We start from the raw sequence: 22,193 nt of genomic DNA, 5'->3' as shown, positions 1-22,193 counted from the left end.
AACGGACAAAGACCAGGTATTTATCCAAGATATCGTGGAGAAAGGCATCAGGCTCCATTGCCAAAAAACGGACAGGGGGGCCCAATGCTCCGGGGCCCACAACCACAAATATACGGGGCAGTGGAGGATCCCAGCAACACCATCAGGGTAGTGCCCAGGACACATTGTCCATTAAATCCCTCATCAGACAAACCCGAGGGAGCGCAGGGTTGGACATCTGCGCCTCTGCCAGAGCAGTATTAACTCCAGAGATGGGAGTTCAAATCATTCCCACAGGAGTAAAAGGACCTCTTCCCCAAGGAACAGTAGGCTTATTACTGGGACGTAGTTCATCTACATTAAAAGGACTTATGATAAGTCCTGGGGTAATTGATCCCAATTATGTAGGTGAAATAAAAATTATAGCTAGTTCTCCAAGAGGTATATCAGTAATTTCACCTGGAGATAGAATAGCACAGTTGTTAATAATACCCAGCCTACATAATAAATTTCCTAGTCATAGTGTAGAAAGAGGTTCCAGGGGATTAGGCTCCACAGGTGTAGATTGGGCTATGTTGTCTTTAAATTTAGATTCTCGCCCAATGCTAAAACTAAATATTCAAGGTCATGAGTTTAAGGGGCTACTGGACACAGGAGCTGACCTTAGCATCATATCTCGTCAAGAATGGCCAAAACATTGGCCATTACAACAAGCCACTCAAACGCTTCGAGGCCTAGGAGTGGCGACTAATCCCCATAGAAGTTCTATGATATTAGATTGGAAGGATCCTGAAGGATGTGAAGGAACTATACAGCCATATGTATTGGATCATCTTCCTATAAATTTATGGGGACGAGATGTCCTAGATCAATTAGGTTTGACGTTAACAAATAACATCAATCCTAATGCGCCCACTACTAGGGCTAAACAAGGCTTTAGGAAAGAAAAAAGATTAGGAAAACAAGGGCAAGGTATAGCAGCACCAGTACAAATAGATCAAGGAACAGACAGACATGGGTTGGATTTTCAGAAAGGGCCACTGAGACAATCAAAATTACTTGGAAATCAGAAAGACCAGTGTGGGTTCCTCAGTGGCCCCTTACTAAAGAAAAGACACAAGTAGCCCATGATCTGGTCAAACAACAATTAGCGGAAGGACATATACAACCTTCCATATCTCCCCATAATACTCCCATTTTTGTCATCAAAAAGAAATCTGGTAAATGGAGATTATTGCAAGATTTAAGAGCCATTAATAATGAGATGGTTATTATGGGACCTGCTCAATCAGGGATTCCTCAATTGTCTGCTTTGCCAAAAACCTGGCATGTTTTAGCTATAGATATTAAAGATTGCTTTTTTTCAATTCCAATTCATCCCGAGGATAGTCCACGTTTTGCATTTACTATCCCTGCATTAAATCATGAAGGTCCTGATCAGAGATATGAATGGAAAGTACTCCCTCAAGGGATGGCTAACAGTCCAACTATGTGCCAAATATATGTTAACAAAGCAATCCAGCCACTTAGAAATCAAAATCCTGAACTACAAATATTTCACTATATGGATGATGTATTATTGGCACATAAAGATAAAAACATATTGCTGGAATGTTATGCCACACTTACAAACTTATTAAAAAATTATAATCTAGAGATAGCAATAGATAAAGTACAATTAAATTTTCCAATTAATTATTTAGGAGTTCTATTATCCTCAACCATGGTCCGTCCACCAAAAATTCAAATACGAGTAGATCAACTCAAATCACTTAACGACTTTCAAAAGTTATTGGGAGACATAAATTGGATAAGGCCTTATCTAGGTATACCAACAGGAGAGTTGGGACCTTTATTTGATATTCTAAAAGGTCCATCAGATCCAAATTCACCCCGCATGTTAACTCCTAAAGCAAGAAAGGCATTAAAAATTATTGAAACATATATGGAAAATATGCATTTGGATAGAATTGATATAAGTTTGCCTTTATTATTTATTGTACTACCAACAAAAAATATTCCTACAGGAGTATTTTGGCAAGAAGGTCCATTATTATGGATACATTTATCTTATTCTCCTAACACTATTCTTACTAGGTATCCTGAGGCTGTAGGACAATTAATACTCAAAGGAATAAAAGCAGCGAAGGGAGTGTTTGGAATTTCTCCCAATAAAATTATTACTCCATATACTATGGATCAAATTGATGAGTTAGCTAATGAGTTAAATACTTGGGCAATAATCATGTGTAAATCTAATGTTTCATTTGATAATCATTTACCATCTAATCCTTTGTTGTCTTTTTGGTCTAAGCATCCTGTAGTTTTTCCTAAAATGACAAGAAAAACACCTATCATGAATGCTCCAAATATTTTCACTGATGGGTCAAATAATGGTACAGCAGCAGTAGTTACCCCTGATCAAACTTTTACATTTTTAGTACCCAAACAATCAGCTCAAAAGGTAGAGCTTAATGCAGTTTTACAAGCTTTTTTGATGTTTAAAGATTCTGTATTTAATTTATTTTCTGATAGTCAGTATGTAGTTAATGCTATAGTATCTCTTGAAGATGCTGGTAGGATTTCCCCTTCTTCTACTGTTTTCTCTTTGTTTTCCACTATACAAAGTCTAATCTGGGACAGAAAAGATCCATTCTTCATAGGACATATTAGGGCACATACAGGATTGCCTGGAGCCCTTAGTTTAGGCAATGATTTAGCAGATAAAACTACACATGACATACATATTTTCTCTACATTTGAAGAAGCTACAAATTTTCATAAAAGGTTTCATGTTAATGCTAATACTTTACAAAAGCGTTTTAAAATAACTAAGGAACAAGCCAGACATATAATAAAACAATGTCAAAATTGTGTGACATTTTTACCACAAGTTAATCTTGGAGTCAATCCTAGAGGACTGATACCTAATCATATTTGGCAGATGGACGTCACACACTTGCCAGAATTTGGAAAATTAAAATATTTACACGTTACAGTTGATACTTCTTCTGGATTTTTGATGGGCTCCCTTCATGCTGGAGAAAAAACTAAAGATGTTATAGCTCATTGCTTACAAAATTTTGCCACTGTGGGCGTTCCTAAACAGTTAAAAACCGATAATGGTCCTGGCTATACCTCTACCTCTTTTAAACAATTTTGCTCATCATTTGGTATTACTCATATAACAGGAATCCCATACAATCCACAGGGACAAGGCATAGTTGAAAGAGCTCATCAAACTATTAAAACATACTTATTAAAGCAAAAAGAGGGAATTGGAAAGGGGTATATATCCCCCAAAGATAAACTTAAAATAACGCTTTTTACTCTAAACTTTTTAAATTTGGATTCATCAGGACTTAGTGCTGCAGAAAGACATATGTATCCAAAAAATGTACATAAGCCTAAAGTACTTTGGAAAGATATTCTAACAGGACAATGGAAAGGTCCTGACCCAGTGATTGTCTGGAGTCGGGGGTCTGTTTGTGTTTTTCCACAGGGAGAACAGCAGCCCATTTGGATTCCAGAGAGATTAACTAAAACAGTCTCTACAGATCGAAAAGAAGATGATTTGACTCAAATCCATAACAGCTGATATCCAGAACTCCAGCTTGGCCATTCTTACATCTGCGACAGTGATTAACCAGGATGCTTTTTTCAATAGCTATTTTATTATTGCATTTTTCCACATCATAAGGTTCTATTTTTATTTTTTGAGCTCATACAAACCTAGGTTAATGTTTTTCTGATCAGTTTTATTTTTTGACTGTGGAGTTTTTAAACATTGCAATGGAGATTTCACCTAGGTAAAGCTACAAGGCCTTTACTATTTTCTTATGTGTTGTACATTTGTGTACACTCTTGTGTTTTGTGTTGTATGTCTGTATGTGCGTATGTCCATATTTCTTATATGAGGAACGCTCATGAAAAAATGGATCCGAATTATTATTATTTTTATTCACGTGATTTAAATGGTTTAATTTAAATTAGGTAAACAGCTGTTAAGGATTGTTTTTAAAGGTGGTTAACAGATCTGTTTGTTTACTAGTTTAAATTAGGTAAAAGGCTGTTAAGGATTGTTTTTAAAGTAGGTTAACAGATCTGTTTGTTTACTTTCACCTTTCCTTTTCATTATATTTAATAATTCTTTTCAGGATAATGTCTCTTTAGCATCATTGCCAGAATTCCTATCTCCATCCCAGTGCCGGTGAAGAACTCAACAAGTAATGCTCAATCAAAGAGTCAACTTACTTTGGGAGGAAACTTACTTTGGGAGGAAATGGACATATTGATAGATTCCTCCGCTTTGAACTGCTTGCAGAACTTGCCTGGACTATGTAACTATCGTTTGGTGCAGCGAATTGTGGTAATGCTGGCATATCTTTGCTGATGGTGTCACTAGTGATGCAATTTTTTTTTCCTTGCCAGCGCACCCCATGTTAATTGTGGTAGTGCTGACATATCTTTGCTGATGGTGTCACCAATGATGCAATTTTTTCCCAAGGAGCCGTCAATTGGCTTGGTGTCGTGGCATTTCTGTATCCTCCTCCCTTCTGCTAGTGATGGTCTAAAATTTGGGGGCCAATGGCTGTATGCTGGACCAGTAGTCAGTGACGGGTATGATTCAATTGCAGTGGTATCAACCTAAGACAGGAGGCTGACGCCTAAAGGTCAGTTTTCCGATGACGGGTAAGAACCATATGTTGAATTGGACAACCTACCAGGCACGGTCCATAAGCTACATTAACCTCACTCCCCCACTGGCACCAAGGCCAAATTTGGGGGCCAACAGAGGTGAGGCAAAGAACCTCACCCCCCCCACTGGTGCATAGACCTATCCACAAGTATGGCTGTATGCTGGACCGGTAGTCAGTGACGGGTATGATTCAATTGCAGTGGTATCAACCTAAGACAGGAGGCTGACGCCTAAAGGTCAGTTTTCCGATGACGGGTAAGAACCATATGTTGAATTGGACAACCTACCAGGCACGGTCCTTAAGCCACATTGCTTGTTGTTTAATTAATCAGAAGGGGGGAGATGCTGGGAGCCATTAGCCAAGTAGGTATGACAATTTCCTTGCCAGCGTACCCCATGTTGCTGACATGTTGCAGCGACATTGAATGTAGGTGACCTTGCTCAAGGACCAAGGCAGATTAGGGTGTTCCCGGTTTTAAGATAATCATGTTTAGGGCATTCCCAGTTTAGGTTCCAGGTTTAAGGTTTAAGATTATTCCTGCTGGGAATAGGGCGTATCCTGCTGCCTGAGTTCCCCTTGAGTTCTCATGGGATTCAGACAGTATATTTTTGGAGATAGAAGCCCAGTGGAGGTAAATTTGGGCAGAGAACGTGGATTTGGGCAGAGAACGTGGATTTGGGCAGAGAACGTGGATTTCCCCAGAACGTGATTGTAGACGGCTGGTGTGAGTTCGGGAATAAAGACTTGCTGTTTGAATCTACAAGCTGTGTGGTGGCTCGTGATTGTGTGCCCAGCCAGACTGCGGCATTAGAGAAATGGGTAAACAAAAAGTGGTACATCTATACAGTGGAATAATTCAGAAATAATAAGGAATGAGCTATAAAGCCATACAAAGATCCATATTTTCAAAGGCTATATCCTTTATGATTTCATTTATGACATTTTAGAAATAGCAAAGCTATAGAGATGGGAAACAATAGAGCAGTTGCCATAATATAAGGCTGGTGGAAGGTTGAATTGATGAAACACAGGGGATTATTTGGGGTTGTGAAATTGTCCTGTATCATACTCTAATGATGAATACATGACTCAATGCAGTTTTCAAGACTCATAGAACTTATAACATGAAAAGAAAAGCTTAATGTATGTAAATTTTTAAAAATTAGGAGGTTGGGGGATCTCAGCAGGGATGCTTGCTATGATAAGATAATCTAAATATATTACAAATGTGTGAATCATCCTTACTAAAAGGTATGAGTGAAATTGCTAGCTTAAGTAAGTTTGAAATTAAGTGTAATATATAAAACTAAAAACAAAAGAATTAGACATTAGCAGTACACTCTAGTTGATAGAATTGTTTCCCACAGGGATAAAAATTAAAAACTCAGGCTGCTGCTATACATGTACTCTAGAATTGAACAATTAAGTAAGTAGATAGCAGATGGTGGGAACCAGGTTTCTTAATTATCAGAATGGAAATTTACAGAGAAGCATAGGGAAGAGCTGGAAAGATCTGTTTCATAATAGATTAGTTGAGACATCTATATAAACTCATGTTTAGCTCAGTGTAAATATACATAGTTACATATGGAAATACTTATAGATATGTGTATTAAGATTAGATTACATGAATTCCTTGCTAGGTCAGCCTAAAAGAACTAGAAGCTATGAAACACCAGTGACAATGAGCACATCTAACATACAGGTCTTGGTATCTAATACCATTTCCCATTAAAAGGAACCAGGGATCACTGAAGAAATGACAGAATTTAAGAATGGGGTAGGAAATATGCAAGATGAGTTTGGAGTCCCTTGTAGTTCCAGAAAGTAAGGAAGTACTAAAAATACTAAAAAGCACTAAAAAAATAAATAAATAAGCACAATAATGGGGGTATGTCAAAGGAAGACACAGACGCCAACTGAAGGAGTTCTCAGTGACTGAAACTAGAACAATTTGAGCAACAAAATATATAACATAGTATTGGATTATAGGCAAATATAAAATCTATATCCATGATTCCATATTGATACATATGATAGATTGAGTAAATAAATGGGTGAAAATAGACAAATCTCTTATGCAAAAAGAATATTACCCATATAGAATTCTAATTAATTTCTGTACACGCTCTGCCCTCAGAAAGTGAAACATGGAAAAATGGAACAAAGAATAACTCTACAGTAAAAAACCTGACAAACTACCTTAATATCAACAGTAGTAAGATATACTGATAGTATCTACCCTTGTAATGATGTGATGAGAATGGTACTTTACCCCTGTGGTCTTCCTCCCCCAAACCCATAACTCCAATCTAGTCATGAGGAAAACAATCATACAAATCTCAGTTGAGGAATATTCTATAAAATAGCTGATCAGCAGTCTTCCTTTGATGTCAAAGTCATCTAAAACCAGGAATATCTAAGAAACTGTCAAGCGAAGAAGAGCATAAGGGAGGGCTGTGGCTGTGGCTCAGTGATAGAGCGCTTGACTAGCATGTGTGAGGCACTGGGTTCAATTCTCAGCATCACATATAAATAAATAAAGTCCCATTGACAGCTAAGAAAATATTTAATAAAAAAAAGAGCATAAGGAGATGTGATGACTAAATGTAATGTGTTGTCCTGGATAGGATTCTGGAATATAAAAGGTACATTACATGAAAATTAATGAAATCTAAAAAAACTTATGGAGTTACTTAATACCAATATTGATTGGTTCTGACAAAAGAACCATACTAACATAAGATGTTAGTAATTAGAGACATTTGATATAGGGTATGTGGGAACTCTGTACTATCTTCACAAGATTTTCAATATACATGGTAGTATTCTAAACCAAAATGTTTAATTTTAAAAGTTGAGGTGAAAAGAAAGGAAGAATAGAACATCACTAAAGGAAGCCAAATATCTGACTAACATCAATTTCACAAACCCTGGAGGAAACATATGAAAACTATTAAAGAAGATGAGAGAACTTCCCAGAACTGAGAGATATATTTCCATACTGAGAGGGCTGCCTGCGTAGCATTCAGCAGAAATTAAAGATTAAAAAACACCCATGTAAAGATAAATCATAATATTTCATGTTTCGGGTAAATGAAGTCACTAAAAGCTTTCAGGGGCAAAGGGAATCATAAACAATGAAACAGAAATTACAAAAGCATCTAATTTCCCAATAGTATTCCTAAATGAAGAATGCATTGGGAAATGCCTTAAAATTTTGTAGGAAAATTATTTTCAATACTTTTCAGTCAAGAGTAATGGTGAAATCAAACCATTTTTAGATGAATATAGTATCAATAAATTTACCTCCAAATATTTTTTCTCAAGAAATTATGGAAAATGTGCTTCACCAAATGAGAAAACAAGCAAAACAGTGGAAAGAAACTGGGAATCCAAGGCAACAGAAGAAATGAGATTACATAGGGCCATGGCCAAGTAAGATCCAGGTTGATAGATCTGTAACTATCCCAGATAACACTAGATCAGAGGCAGAGGGCTTCAAGAAACACACACAAATGCATACACACAGATTAAATACCTTACATGGGAAATTTTGTCGACAGTTTGCTGTACAGTGTGGAAGCACTGTAATAGGTACATAGAAAAGCAAGTAACTGAAAAGAAAAGATAATGATTATTATGGAGAAATAATCAACAAAGAATATAAAATCATAGTATACTTGGCTAAGCAGCAAGATAAATAGATAGATAGATATGAAAATATTGATTTAAGCAAAAATTTTAATAAACTTGTGGGAACAGAAGAACAAGAGTGAGAATGAAGGAAATGGACTGAGGTAAGTTGGGTACAGTAAGCTGGTCCTTCACTCACTTAATTAATTTCCAAGGGCTACTATAACAAAGTACCACAAACTGAGAGGTAAAATAGGATAAATTGATTCTGTCACGGTTACTGAAGCTAGAAGTCTAGAATCATCAAGGTGTCATCAGGGCCATGCTCCTTCTGAAGACTCTAGCAAACAATCCTTCTTTGCCTCTCTCCATCTTCTTATGGCCCCAGGAATTCCTTGACCTGTGACAACATAACTCTGATCTCTGCCTCTGTCTTTACATGACCTTTTCTCCATGTTTCTATGTATCCTTTCTTTTTCTTATGAAGGCACCAGTCATTAAATTAGGAATTCCTTGAATCCATGTTGATTTTGTCTCAATATCCCTAGCTACATCTACAAAGATCTTACTTCTAAACAAGGTGCCATTCTGAGGTTCCAGGTAGACATGAATGGGGGTGGAGGGAGCTATTCAACTTATTACCATAAGAGAAACTCTAAGACTGATACTATATGCATCTAAAAATGCCTTGGTTTTACCATTCCACTTGACTATTAGTATGACTAGGATTAACATAATTTTCCTACAAAATTTTAAGGCATTTACATATGAAAATAAAGTCTAAAAGTTCATTCAATATTTGAAGAGGTTGCTTGTGGTGTCTAAAGTGGGGAAAAATGAGATGGGGGTTGCAGATTTTTATTTCAAACCATTTTATATTATGCACAACAGATGAATGGATAAAGAAAATGTGGTATATATACAAAGCCAGAAAAAGAATGACTTTATGATATTTGCTGGTAAATGGATGGATCTGGAGACAATCATGTTAAGTGAAATAAGCACATCTCAAAAAACCAAAGGTTGAATAGTCTCTCTGATATGTGGACACTAACACACAACAAAGAGGAGGGGGGAAGAATAAAAGTTTAATGAATTAGGCAAATGGAAATGAAGGAAAGGGAGGAGATATAGAAATAAGAAAAATAGTGGAATGAATAAGACATTACTTTCCTATGTTCATAAATGAATACACCATCAGTAAATCTCCACATCATATACAACCACAGAATGGATCCTGATTAGAATAAGTTATACTCCATAATGTACAGTAAGCAAAAATACACTCCACAGATATATATATATATATATATATATATATATATATATATATATATATATAATTTTTAAAATGAAATCTATCTTAAAATGCAAAGACAAACTATGAATATGTATTGCTTTGATATAAATTTAAAATTTGAAAAATAATAGGGGAATAAAAAAAAGTAAATGATGTTTTTCCGGGTATGGTGGTGCACACCTGTAATCCCAGTAGCTCAGGAGGCTGAGGCAGAAGGATTGTGAGTTCAAAGCCCGCCTCGGCAATTTAGTGAGGTCCTAAGCAACTCAGCAAGACCCTGTAACTAAATAAAATATTTAAAAAGGCTGGAGTGCCCCCTGGGTTCAATCCCCTGTACCAATAAATAAATAAATAATTTAAAAAACAATTTAGCAATGAAAACCTTATTTTTCCTTTCAATCCAACTCAAAGCAAACATTTATTAAAGATATTTATATTTGAGGGAAAATCAGTTCTGTGGAGAGCCAGAAAGCATTCATATAAGAAGCAAAAAAGGTATAAATTCCTTGTGATTTTTTTTAAACTACAGTATATACTTTATAGAGATATCCCTACCTCTTTGTCCAATTTCTGGTACAGGGTATGTTGTTGAGTTCATATAAAAATTAATTAGATTGAATTCTTTATTACAACAGTTTTAGAATAGCAAATATCAGAACTGAAGGTGAGTTTCTTGATCATTTAATTAAGTGGTTTTTAAAAAAAAATTTATTTTTTTCCAATAAGTTATACATGAGAGTAGATTGAATTTTGACACATTGTACACAAATGGAGCACAACTTCTCATTCCTCTGGCTATATATGTTCAGAGTCATACTAGTAGTGTAATCATACATGTATATAGGGTAATTCTACCATCCTTCCCATCCCCACAGCCCTTTCCCTCTCCTCACTCCACTCTACACAATTCAAAGTTCCTTCATTCTTCCCTACTCCTCCACTATGGATCAGCATCAGCCTTTGTCTTTTGGGATTGGCTCATTTCACCATAAGCATGGTATTCTCTAGTTCCATCCATTTACCTGAAAATGCCATGATTTCATTCTTCTTTAAAGCTGAGTAATATTCCATTGTATGTATGTACCACATTTTCTTTATCCATTCATGTGTTGAAGGGTATCTAGGTTGGTTCCAAAGTTTAGCTATTGTGAATTGAGCTGCTATAAACATTGATGTGGCTGCATCACTGTAGTGTGTTGATTTTAAATCCTTTGGGTGTAAACTGAGGAGTAGAAATAGCTGGATCAAATGGTGGTTCCATTCCAAGTTTTCTGAGCAATCTCCATACTGCTTTCCATAGTGGAAGAACACACTCTTAAGACAGGAGAGTAATGAACTGGAAGGAGTTCAGGCAACTACATGGAACAATTAGTACAGCCCTGAACTGCCAGTCGGTGGATTTCGTTTTCTCTTCCACATTGAGAGACCACATAGTACAGAGTAGAGTAAGAACAAGATCAAAACCTACATCCTCCACACTCTTCCTCCAAAACAACCCACCGTCACAATTTTCCACTGACCTGTTTTATCCAAAAAGGGTCTAACACACAGAAAGATCAGGTGGGCTTTGAGGATCCAAAAGAATCTTAGATTTAGGAATGTGTAACTTCCATTCTTTCTCAGTTTTGAAAAACAGAATAAAATGACCTTGATACCAGTGAGTGGTGATATAACTGTGGGAAATCCTAAATAAGCCCTCCAGTTTTACTTGCTTTTAATTGACTTTAAAAATTACTAATTTTGGAGATCATTAGGCTGAGCAATATATTATTAGTCTCCAACTAGTTTGGCTGGAGATGAGACATACTTCTGACTGAAACTATTGTACAAGTTAAAATTTTTGCCTTTATCTCCCTCTGTTGTCCAATGAAAGACACATTTCACATCTTAATAATTAACTGTAAGTTTAGCTATTCTTGGAAGAAGGAACTAAAAGGACATACATTGTAAAATTTACTCATTAGTAAGTTTCTTCTAGATTTATAAAATCCAGAACAGCTGATAGTCTTCAGATAACATCAAAGAATGAATCAAGGATTTGATAATTTTGTTCTTTAATTAAAAGTAAAATAATGCTTAACTTGTAGGGAAATACTGTGTCTATCAAAAAAATTATAAGGACTGACCTGATATCTCAGGGATGTTCTGAAAGAAAAGAAAATATAGGCCCTGGAGGATGAAGTCACCACTAGGCACTCAGCATCTTGCCTTCCTGCTCATTGCCCTTCTCTTCCTCCTTTCTCTCCCGATAAAGCCACTTTGCACCCCTAAGTTCCCTAAGATGCTCTTTGTTGGCAACAGCCTCCCTTCTTCTTCGGTTTACTAGCTTTTCAAATAAATATTTTTCCTTACCCCAACAAATTGTCCTCAGCCTTTTTGAGTGGCAAACAAATGAAACTGGGTTTATTTACAGTGACTTCTCACATTTCTATATTTCTATACTAAACCTGTATTATTTTTGTAAAGAGGGGGAAAACGCTCCTTAGCTCTTCATTCACATGAAAGCTATCAATGAGCCAGTTGTAGAGTGAATATGTAGACCTGCAGTGGGGAGCCCAGTCAAACCATAAAGGAATAATTCAAGTAGACTTGCCTGGTAAGGAGAAAGGGAAAAAAGCCTCTGTTAAAAGAAATCAGAATAAACCACTTTTTTAAAAAGAATTTTGTATTCCTAAGTACCAAAATTAACCACAAGTTCTGTAGTCCAAAGCAGCTGACAGCTGTTAACAATCCAGCCCCTGTTAGCTGTTATCTGATTGGAGCTACTACAGATAACAAAATATGTAAGTTTTTCTTGTAGCACTGTAGGGCACATTGAAGTCTTCTAGATCATTGGTAAATGACAATTGTTTCATAGAGAATTCTGCATGTGTCACATGCACACATGTGAATGTGCACATGTGTGCTTAATGTTTATTTAAATTCTTGCTTTTTCATTTCTATTACATGTCTTTTGGCACTACCACTTCTTTGCTTCTAATGGAAAACTTGTAAGTTTTCATTATTATTTGATTAATGTCTGATCAGACACAAGACTGCAGTCCTCATGACATCAAAGACCAGAATGTTCTGCTCACTGTGGAGTTCTCCAGAAAAGTTTCAAGTAAATACATGTTGAATAAATAAAGATAAATGCATGATCTTATTGCCAAGAGACAGTGCAGTGTTGGATCAGAAGTCAGAATTCTTCCATGCAAATAATGGTTCTGCCAGTAGCTGTGATAGCTGGAGCATATGTTCTTTGTACCTGTTTCCTCATTTATGAAAGGCAAAATAATAGGTACCTCACAGTAGTAGATAAAAAATACCCTAAGTTGATATTAGAGACTTTCTGATTAATTTCCATGAAGAGATCTTAAATTCACTGCTTTTGGGTTTGTGTCTGATCATAAATCTCCTCCATGTCTATGATCTAAGTTACAAATCCTTCTACCACCAGTGTCAACATTCATTAAAAAGGCATCAAACATTGCACATTTGTGTCAAACAGATAGTTTAGAACCACTGTGCAGAACACAGAGAGGGAGTAGGTTAACACAAAGTCGGGGGAGCTAATCTTTTATCAAGGTGGCCAGCACCCTGATAGAGCAGGTTCCTGCCCAGTTGTGAGCTGCCTAGAAAAATAAAAAGTCTGAAATAATCAATAAGAAATAAAGACAGAACCAGAAATTAGATATAAATCGAGGAGTGCCTGATGGATCTTCCAGTTCTGATAGGAGCTGGAACTGAACAACTAAAAAAGGCCCCAAATTTTTATTTAAGAGCGGGGAGTACATCAAAGGCAGGGATAAGGTTTCAGCTGGAGGAGTCTTGTTTGGTGCTTCCTTCTTGGTGTGGCAGGGGTCTTGCAGTAAATAGATTGATTAGCATTTGACAAGCTCCACCCACCTCTGAGAGGCTGTTTTGGAAACACAATATTTTAAGCCTAGAAGGGTTTGATCATGAACATGTCAAGGATACAACTCAAATAATGCATGAGCAGGTCACTCACATCTTGACTGGTGAGCTGAGCAGGGCACCACATGAATCAGGGATTCTTAAACCAGTGGATTCCTACTGGGAGTTCCTGATACCAGGATTTTCTGCTTAATGGCTCCAATATCACTCAGTTTACCCAGGGCTCATAGATGGCTCTCGGCAATCTTCCACCCTTAGGGCTTGAGCCCCAACTTAGAAGCTCCCTTTGCAAATAGCCACTGAACCAGAAAAAGCCAGAAAGCTACAAACCAGTTTCCATCTCCTCTTCTTCAGCTTCAGCATCAATTAGATGATGTTGGGCTATGTTATGGTTTGGATATGAGGTGTCCCCTGAAAGCTCATGTGTGAGACAATGCAGGAAGTTTCAGAGGAGAAATGATTGGATTGTGAGAGTTTTAACCTGATCAGTGAATTAATACCTGAAGGGATTAAACTGAATTAATACCTGAAGGGATTAAACTGGGTGGTAACTAGAGTCAGGTGGGGTGTGGCTGGAGGAAATGGTTAAATTGAGGGCATGGCTATGGGATATATATTTTGTATCTGGAACAGGAGTCTCTCTGTCTGCTTCTTGATCACCATGATATGAGCTGCCTTCTTCAATTACCCTTTCCCACCATGATGCTCAGCCTCACCTTGTGCCACAAGGAATGGAGCTAAGACTTCTCTGGACTAAGACTCTGGAACTGTGAGCCCTCAAATAAATTTTTTCTCTCCTACAGTTGTGCTGATCAGATCCTTTAGTCACAGCAGTGAAAAAGCAGACTAAGACAGGCTACAAAGCAGCAGTTCTGACTTCCTGAGTTTACCAGGATACCCATCGGGAGGGAGACTTTGAACACTTCATGCAAGGATTGTGTACACACGTATGTGTGTGTATGTAATGGAAGAAATGGAAGGAATGGAAACACAATATTTTAAGCCTAGAGGGGTTTGATCATGAACATGTCAAGGATACAACTCAAATAATGCATGAGCAGAAAACAACATGTATCAGGTTGCACTTGAAAGTTATATAAATTTTATCTTGAAATGTAGAACAAATTTTGGCCAGGAGAGTAGGGCTAAGTGATAAAATCAATGATGTCTGGGCCCATAGCCCATAACTTTAGCCTAGACCCATATAAGAGGTGTGTACAAGGAATTCCAGACAAAAGGTGCAGGTAGCCAGGGAATTCAGCCAGATTTGTTGTCAGAAGATTGGCTGCTAGGCATTATTCTGCCACTTAATTGTGTTACCTTAAGTACACGTCTTCACTAATATGTATTTATCTGAATGTGTTATAGAAGTGATAATGGGTTGCACCAGGAGACGTTAGGGGAATTTTAAGTAATTGATACATATGTAGTGTTCATCATAACTGCAGTTTGTAGTGAGCTTTCAATGATATTATTATTATTATTACTATTACTATTATTATTATTAGTATAAAATCCATACAAATGTGAAAACATCAATATTTTTCTTACCTTCCCTCAGTATATGTATTTCAACAGTGAGATGTGAGGACAAGTGTATGGAGTACTGCATACATGGCATACATTAAGGCTTCTGAGTGGCAAACCACTCCCTGGTGCTAGGCATGTGAGCCGCAAACAGCTTACCCTCTAGGATCAGCCCTGGGCATGAAGCCATGAGTTGCAGTCCCTGTACTTGTTCCACGGCCCACTCCTTAATTGGTTCCTGCAAGGACAGTTGGCCAGAAATTGTATTGGTGGCTGCCTGTAATCTGCTTAGCCACTGCCTGAGTATATATACATGGTAACTTCGAATAAAATCATACCTGCTTTCTGCTTGGTTTCCGGAGGTCTTGATTAGTGACTCTGCAGCCATGCTCTCCTCTATCCTGTTCTGTGGACATCCTCGCTGGATGAGAGAAAACCCATGCAGTGAGTTTTTCAAAACAATTCAACTAAGAACTATGCTTTACTCTGAGATTATGTTCTTCCTGAGTGTTGGTGCGTAAAATGTTCTCTTAGTGAAATCATAGGCAGTACTTAATGGCATCACTTGACAAAATAAAAAGCAATCAACTCTAAGTCTGTTGCCACAAATATGGAAAACTTGACAATCTGTGAAATCAAATGTATGAATTTACTGGTGTCATGGAAAAGTGGGGATGAAATATTGGGTCACATTTGGTCTTCGTTATGGTTTGGATAGGAGGTGTCCCCCAAAGTGCCTATGTCAATGTAGGAATATTCAGAAGTGAAATGATTAGATTATGAGAGCTATAACCTAATTAGCTTATCCTAGTTTAAATGGACTAACTAGGTGGTAACTATAGGCAGGTGGGGTATGGCTGGAGGAGGTGGGTCACTGGAAGAGTGCCTTGGAAGAGGTCATCTTCCTTGTAGTCCCTTCCCCTTCCTCTCTTTGCTTCCTGTCCATCATGAATGGTGCAGCATTCTTCCACCATTTCTTACCACCATTATGTTCTGCCTCACCTTTGGCCCAGACAAATAGAATTGAATGACCATGGACTGAATCTCTGAAACCATGAATCAAAATAAATTTTTCTTCCTCTAAATTGTTCTTGTTGGGTATTTTGGTCACAGTAACAAAAAGCTGACTATCGCACGCAGTCTTGTATCTTCTTCCAAATCCCATTACACTGTGGAAAATTAAGTCTTGAATAAGAAGTTGGGAAAGAATGAAACAAAGAAAATATCACTTACTTCCTCAATTTTTCTTACCTTTGCATATAGAGATCTATCTTCAAGCAAGTTACACATTAAGTTGTTGTCGTTACCCTTCCTGCACAGTTTTGCACTACTGGCCCTGGAACTCTGAAAACATCATTTCTGTGTAGCTAGCTGCTCCTGCTAGCTATGTCAGTAGATGCTAGAGGAAGACAACAAGGATGGAGGAGGGAGAAAGGGTGTGTTCCTTTCTGTTTGTTCATCATAGGTTTCTCGTCAGCTTGTGGTTTGTGTAAGATCACTCCAGCAAGTCATCTTCACCCAGCAACAGTAATGCTTAACCATAGTAGCAGCTGAATCCAATTTGCGGTTTTTCCAACAATTGCAAAACCAGCCTCATCATGTTCCCAGCCTCAGAGACACCAGGGAACCAGTACCACATACTTAAAGTTTGGTCACAGGCCCATAGTGCCCCTAATGCCAGCCCAGAGACACAGCACAAGCTAAGACACAGCTTTGTTTTAGGTTTGAGTTTTACCTCTGTGGGGCCCCTTCTCATCATTTCTAAGTTTTAATAATTCTGGCTACTTCCCTTCTGCTTCCCAGCCCCCAGGGTGGGAGCTACTTCCTGTAGTTGCTACTGCCATGATACCTTCTTTTTTATCCTTCAGTTGCCTAGTTAAGCAACCTTTCATTAAATTCTCTCTGTTCAAGTAACTAGTATGTTTTTGTCTCCTGTTTGGACTCTGATTGACACATTATATATAAATCTGTTTTCAAGAAAACTTTAAAATCTCCAATTTGCTGACTCAAGAGTTTGTTTTAGGCTTATAGCAACAATCATGGGTGTGTCTTCTAAAGCAATCTAAAATAACCAATTAAAAAATTGGCAACTCTATCTTAAAAATAATATATACTTTTTAAAGTGGCCTTTTAAAAATATCTTTATTTTTTTATTTTTATGTGGTGCTGAGGATCGAACCCAGTGCCTCATGCATGGTAGGCGAGCACTCTACCTCTGAGCCACAACCCCAGCCCCAAAATAATATATTTAAAAATATTTTTTGTAGCTATTATAGAGACAGCATGCCTTTATTTTATTAGTTTATTTTTATGTGGTGCTGAGGTTCAAACCCAGTGCCTCACACATGCAACGCAAGCTCTCTGCCACTGAACTATAGACTCAGCCCTTGAAAATAATATTTTTAAAAATATTTTTTAGTTGTAAATGGACACAGTATCTTTTTATGGTTTTTGTTTTTGTTTTTTGTTTTTTTGTGTGTGGTGCTGAGGATTAAACCCAGTGCCTCACATGTGTAAGGCAAGTGCTCCACCACTGAGCTACAGCCCCAGCCTGAAAATAATATTTTTTGATATTGAAAAGTCAGTCCTAGCCCAGAATATCTACCCAAAAGAACCCTAGTGGTTCTTTTCTTCCAGAGAGTATTTTTAAGTTGAAATATGTAGACACAGCTCGATCTAGTTTGGGGTAATGTTCATGACATGAGAGTAGGCTTAGTCCAGAAATTTTTTCTGGTCCTAAATTTTCCCTGCACTCTTCATGTATCCTTGTAATAACAGAACATTTCTCTATTATGTAATAGGAACAGAAGAGTCCTACCATGATCAAAGGCAGGAAATGGAGGAGGAAAGGTCTAGGCCAGGAACCAACTTCTATGAAGTACTTTCTCTGTTTCAGATGCTGACTCATTTACATTTTCCAGCAACTCAATATTGCAGGTATTTATATTCCCATTTCACAGATCAAGACACTGATCTTAGAGGCATTAAATAGTTAACCTTCTCTAGGGGCATGAAAAAACATCAGAGCCAGAATCCAAACCCAATCCCTCTAACTTCAAATTTCCTACCTTTCCTTTAGAAAACACTGTTTGGCATCAGTGGGACAAGGCACAAAGCAAGGGCATGTGACTACTTGTACTTCAGCTCAGGGAATAAAGTGCAGTGATATGTTATAAGCAGGCATGTATTTACTGACCACATAAGTAGAAGTTCAATAATTGTTTATTATATGCTCATACTGGTTCCTTTTTTTTTTCAATTTATAACTTGCAAACAGGAAAATAGTTTCCAAAGCATAAATTTCTCTGAGAGCTTGAAAGCAATCAAATACCAGTACAGAGTGAATCAGCTATCTTTTCACATGATTTTCTAAGATGTCTACGGTGCTGCATAGCATGCAAAGAAGCTCTCTATAAGAATATTTTTGCTAATAAAAAATAATATTATACGATTTGGACATAGATATTGGTAGAAATAAACATTTTTCTTGACAATTTTTGGAAAAAGGAAGAAAAGGGAAAGGCTGATTAAAAAGCTTCAGTGCTGAAAATCTTGTAAATGAAATTGAAAGAGAGATAAAAATAACAGGCAAAATGAGTCTTTCAGTTTCCCACCCCCATAGCTGCTTAAGAAAAACTGGTCTTGACTGATAGAAGAAATACAATTTCTTAATTTATGGTTTATTTCACAACTTGAGTTTGCCTGAATAAGTGATTTTCTTTAAACATATAAGATGACTAATTTTTCAGTAACATAAATAGGAAGGCCAAAATGGCAATTATACTACTGTAAAATTAATTTTGACAATTCCCAGAAAAGATTATTGCCAGTTTAATTTCTCCTAAACACAATCTCTGTTTTAAGGAACTAGCTTGAAATGACTCTTTTTTTTTTTTTTGAACCCAGTACCTCACACATGCTAGGCAAGTGAAACACACTGAACTACATCCCAAACTATTTTATTTCTTGTTTCATACCATTAAAAAAAAACCACCAAAAACCTATGTGATATGACTTTGGTCCTCTTCAATTTGTTACAATGTGTTATATTTGTAGCTTAACAAATGATCTTCTGTAGAGATTGTTCCATGTACACTTGAGAATAAGGCATATTCTGTTGCTACTAGAAGGAATGTCCTATAAATGTCTTGTTAAGTGTAAGTGTAGCTCAAGTCATTATTTCTTTCTTCCAGAAAGATATTCTTTTTTTTTTTTTTAGCAAGAAAACAATTTAATTGATTAAAACATGTGGAAAGAAGCTGAGTAGACCAAGGGAGGCATCCAAATTTCCAACAAGTATATTAAATGCTCAATATCATTATTGTTCAAAATGCAAATTAAAACATTAAGATATTACCTAATGCTTGTTAGAATAGTTATTTTCAAAATAACAAAAGGTTTGCCAAATATGTGAAGGAAAAAAAAAACCTCTTTCACATGTTGATGGAGATGTAAGTTCATATAGTCATTATGAAAAACAGAATGAATCCTTCTCAAAAATATTAATAGGATGGAATTTCCTCAAAAAGAAGAAATGTAGAAGTTCATCAGAAAATTAAAAACAAAATTACCATGTAATCCAGCACCCCCACTACTGGGTATATATCCAAAGGAAATATTTCATATCAGTATTATTCACAATAGCCAAGATAGAAAAGCAACCTTAATATCCATCAATGGATGATAGCATAAAAATGTCCTATAAATACACAATGAAATATTACTTAGCATTAAATAGTGAAATGAAAGAAATTGTGCTGTCCACAACAGCATGGTTGAACCTAGAAAATATTAGATTAAGTAAAATAAACCACACACAGAAAGACAAATAATTCATGATATCACTGATAGATGGGATGCAAAGAAGTTGAATTACTAAAAGTAGAGTAGAATGGTGGTACTAGAGACATGGATTATGTGTAGGGGTGGGAAGGTTTACAGATGTATTGTTCAAAGGATACAAAATATCAGAAGGAATAAATTCAATATGTACAATATGGAGACTGTGGTTAACATGTTATATTTTGTATATCGCTGAGAATAGATTTTAAGTGTTCTTACCATAAAATGTGTTGTGAAATAATGCATATATTAATTCAATTGTGCCATTCTACAATGTATAAATATGTGAAAACATCATATTCTACATAAAAAATCTTTGCAATTTTTTATTTTTCAGTTAAAAATATATATAAATCAATACTACATACACAAATGAATGAAGGAAAAAGTCTGAGTTTCCAGTCTGGATTTTGTTGATATTTATGAATTTGACATATATCAAGCCATAATTGTTTAAGTATGAAGACCTTATTTTGAAACTGGGAATATATATATGAATATTTTGCAAGCTGTATAAATACATATGCATATAAGTTACGACATGATAGTGGAGCTGACAGCTTTAATGCCAAGTTGGTTCACTAATCTATCATAGCATTCGTGTATTAAACCACATGTTTGATGTCTGATTAAATTAGTGGTTTTCTAGGTAGGTTATCAAGCATGGATTACCTAGCTCATTTTGAAGTTAATTGATTTTTTAAAATAATTTTTATTGTTGGTTGTTCAAAACATTACATAGTTCTTGACATATCATATTTCACACTTTGATTCAAGTGGGTTATGAACTCCCATTTTTACCCCGTATACAGATTGCAGAATCACATCGGTTACACATCCACTGATTTACATATTGCCATACTAGTGTCTGTTGTGTTCTGCTGCCTTTCCTATCCTCTACTATCCCCCCTCCCCTCCCCTCCCCTCCCCTCTTCTCTCTCTACCCCATCTACTGAAATTCATTTCTCCCCCTTGGTTTTTTTTTTCCCTTTTCCCTCACTTCCTCTTGTATGTAATTTTGTATAACCATGAGGGTCTCCTTCCATTTCCATGCAATTTCCCTTCTCTCTCCCTTTCCCTCCCACCTCTCATCCCTGTTTAATGTTAATCTTCTTCTCATGCTCTTCCTCCTTACTCTGTTCTTAGTTACTCTCCTTATATCAAAGAAGACATTTGGCATTTGTTTTTTAGGGATTGGCTGGCTTCACTTAGCATAATCTGCTCTAATGCCATCCATTTCCCTGCAAATTCCATGATTTTGTCATTTTTTAATGCTGAGTAATACTCCATTGTATATAAATGCCACATTTTTTTTTATCCATTCATCTACTGAAGGGCATCTAGGTTGGTTCCACAGTCTTGCTATTGTGAATTGTGCTGCTATGAACATCGATGTAGCAGTGTAGTATGCTCTTTTTAGGTCTTTAGGGAATAGACCGAGAAGGGCAATAGCTGGGTCAAATGGTGGTTCCATTCCCAGCTTTACAAGAAATCTCCATACTGCTTTCCAAATTGGCCGCATCAATTTGCAGTCCCACCAGCAATGTACAAGTGTACCCTTTTCCCCACATCCTCGCCAGCACTAGAAAGATATTCTTTCTGGATAAAAGTGGGGTATTGAAGTCCCTCACTACTTTCCCACCTCTTATATTTAGGTGCTGTGCTGTTAGATGCATGTATATTTGTGATTATTATATCTTCCTGATGAATTGACCCCTTTTCACTACACAATGGCCTTCTTTGTCTCTGTTTTACAGTTTTTAGTTCAAAGTCTATTTTGTCTGAAATAAACATAGTTATCTTTGCTCTTTATTACCATTTACATGGAATATCTAAAATGTTTCATTATTTTTAGTCAATGAATGTCTTTCAAGTTTCTTATAGGACATATGGTAGATTCTTATTTTCTTATTCATGAAACCACTCTATACTTTTTCATTAGAAAACTTTAACCATTTATATTCAAAGTAATTAATGATAGGTGATGCCTTCTTAGTGCCATTTTATTAATGTTTTTCTAGTTATTTTATAGATCATTTGTTCTTTTCTTGTTTTGTCAGTGATGGATTTCTGTTGCGGTATGCTTTGGATCTTTTTGTGTATCCGTGATAAAATTTTGCTTTGTGGTTATCCTGAAGCTTACATAAAACATCTTATGACTATTCTAAGCTGATAAATAAGTTTGCTCACATATACAAACTCTACAGTTTTATTCCTCCTCCTCCTTCCACATTTTGTGTTTTTGATGTCACAATTAACATTTTTACATTTATGATTTGCATTTTTAAAAAGCAATTTGTACCCTTAATGAA

The 22,193-nt window shown here is 36.5% G+C and overlaps 1 protein-coding gene across 4 annotated transcripts in view; it reads right to left on the bottom strand.

Moving 5' to 3' along the window:
• The window catches only part of Il33 (interleukin 33), a 201,441-nt gene that overhangs the window by 131,487 nt on the left and 47,761 nt on the right, over positions 1-22,193 (bottom strand). For 3 of the 4 annotated variants that reach the window (XM_071600623.1, XM_071600625.1, XM_071600626.1), the window contains one exon: positions 15,378-15,460. The exons of the other annotated variant lie outside the window; for it this stretch is intronic. The gene's annotated coding sequence lies outside the window, so the exon portion shown is untranslated. The remainder of the gene's footprint in view (positions 1-15,377; positions 15,461-22,193) is intronic. 4 annotated transcript variants of the gene reach the window in all.

This window comes from Marmota flaviventris, chromosome 13 (genome assembly GCF_047511675.1).
Source record: "Marmota flaviventris isolate mMarFla1 chromosome 13, mMarFla1.hap1, whole genome shotgun sequence".
Classification (NCBI taxonomy): Eukaryota; Metazoa; Chordata; class Mammalia; order Rodentia; family Sciuridae; genus Marmota; species Marmota flaviventris.
This window is presented reverse-complemented; position numbering and strand designations above follow the sequence as displayed.